At 46.0% G+C, this 2,386-nt stretch overlaps 1 pseudogene; it reads right to left on the bottom strand.

Moving 5' to 3' along the window:
• Nucleotides 1-2,055: 2,055 nt before the first annotated feature.
• LOC112478505 lies at nt 2,056-2,174 on the bottom strand (annotated as a pseudogene).
• Nucleotides 2,175-2,386: the final 212 nt, after the last annotated feature.

Genomic DNA, 2,386 nt, shown 5'->3' with positions numbered 1-2,386 from the left:
CCTGGGTAGCCCTTCTCAGTTGTGGTGGCTTGAGCCCTGCCACCCTGCCAGAGGAGTCCCTTTGTCCTTGTGTCTGTGGTGGCTTCTGCAGCAGATCAGGGGCTGGGTAGGCCTCCAAGAAGTTGTTCCTTAAACAGCCTCATGGACTCCAGTCCTCACCCTCACTCAATACCCTAGGGAAACCCCATACAGGTATATACACAAACCCCTCTCCTCCCAGGCGACTGACATCCCTCCTCATATGACCTGAACCCCAAGAGAAATGGTATCAGATAAGATGAACACAACTTCTCAGTTCAGATCACTTATTCAATCTCCATCTTTTGCAGAGGAAAAGAGACAGACTCCAAGAGCAGAAAAGCTTTGCTGCAAGGGCACACAGCAGAGAAGAAGCAGAGCTGTGATTAGAAGGCAGGCCCCTCAGCCAGTGCTAACTCCATACTCCTGCCTGGCCCAGAGCACCATCTGCCTTACCCTGTCTACTGTGGGGAAGGGTGGGGGGGAGGCTGAGAAGCTAGCCCTCAGACTTTCTCCTCCTTTAGCCCCACAGAGGTGTGACTTGGGGTAACCCAGTAGGACAATGGACTGAAGCTCACTTGGGTCTGTGGGGGTGGGGTGGATCGTCCCCAGAGAAGTGAGCAGAAAGTAAGAAAAAAAAATAGAGAAAGGTGAAAATATAGGAGCCTAGAATGGAGTAGGTCTGAGGTAGGAGGATGAGGAGGCAGAAAGAAGCCATGAAAAGGGACCTGACTTAGAGTCACTTTTTTTCCCCTTACCCTGCAGGCTCTCTCTTGAGTAAGTTGACTAAACTGAGACACGTCTGAGAGCGAAGGAGGTGCCAACTGGGACAAGGGGCATAAATCAGACTCTAGGAAAGCAGGTGCAAATGAGGTCTGAGCCATATGGTCACCCTATCTCTGAAAGACGCTTCTGAGCCCTGGCTGTAGACACCACATCCACATTTGTCCCTCAAACTCAGTGTCACTGGCTCACCTCAGCTCTAGACCTCAATTTCTAGCTATGCCCCTCCACCCTCACTGAGGCATTCCATTTTAACAATCACAGTTGAACTTGGTCCTCTTTTCTTTTCTGTCGCAACTAAGGACACCACCTTTCACCTGGTCCCCCAACCTGGAAATCTCCTTAACTCTTATATTGAACTGGTCACCAAGTCCCAGCAATTCTGCTTCCACCATGTGTCAGGTAGTTCTTCTTCCTGTCCAACTCTAGTGTCCCAGCCTGACTTTCCTCCTATGATCTCCTTTCCCCTGGCCACGCTTCATATTTCATACTAAAACCCCTATAATTCTGGATTTCAGCTGAGTCAGGGACCACACAGGTGTGAGACACCAGGCAGAGCCACCTAACTGGTTGAAAGTTAAAGCCCTGAAGAGGCTCTGGAACTTAGTGTAGAGGTAGTTCCAGGTGACATTTCAATAAACAATAGTCATGAATATTATTATTTGTATCTCCTTCTCATCTCGACTGGGCAGCTGAGGGCAGCTGTACTGTCATTAGGCATTTCTAAGGCAAATGTATAACATTTCGTGAAATGAATGAATAAATGGATTTACAAAAAGGAACCCTCAAAGGAAACATGCTCTAATGTTAAAAGTGGATAAGTAATATTATTTTTCTGCTTTTAAAATATTTTCCAAAGTTTTATATACTGACGGGGCCTTTATTTGATAATTAGAAGCCAGTTCGAGTTTTACAAAAGAGATAATGGGACTTAGTATCTGAGGCCATGTCCATCTCCAATATTCTGATACTATTTGAATTCTCCAAGCAGGCATTTCACAGCAAACCCTCTGGGGTAAAAGCCTGTCGGGCCCTGGAAAAGAGAGAGTCAAGATGAGGGTGTATGGGGATAGCAGGTCCTCCACAGCGGTGCGTAGCCAGCTTGCCTCCTCAGGGCACCCAGAGATATTACCACATGGTCTGTGCATAGTATACACGTGGTCTATGTGGATACATCTGATCTTATATATTGTCGACGTAAGAAATGTCCAAACCTGTAGAGCAGTTTTTGTTTGTTTGTTCGTTTGTTTTAAACACTTACAGTACCTGATATTCCAAGGTGGTCTCCCATCCAAGTACTAACCAGGACCGACCCTGCTTAGCTTCCGAGATCAGATGGGATTGGGCGTGTGCAGGGTGGCATGGCCGTAGACTTCTATAGAGAAGTTTTATAAGAATTTATTTGAGCACAAACTGACAGTTGCTGGGAAACGAGATCTCAAATAAGAGAAGTTTTATAAGAATTTATTTGAGCACAAACTCAGTTTGACAGTTGCTGGGAAACGAGATCTCAAATGATCTGCAGAATGACAGTTTTGCAGTTTCTTTTATGCATTTGAAATTAAGGAGGGAATTCAAAGAAGAT

Source organism: Pteropus alecto, unplaced genomic scaffold, assembly GCF_000325575.1.
Source record: "Pteropus alecto unplaced genomic scaffold, ASM32557v1 scaffold61, whole genome shotgun sequence".
In the NCBI taxonomy this organism is placed as follows: domain Eukaryota; kingdom Metazoa; phylum Chordata; class Mammalia; order Chiroptera; family Pteropodidae; genus Pteropus; species Pteropus alecto.
This window is presented reverse-complemented; position numbering and strand designations above follow the sequence as displayed.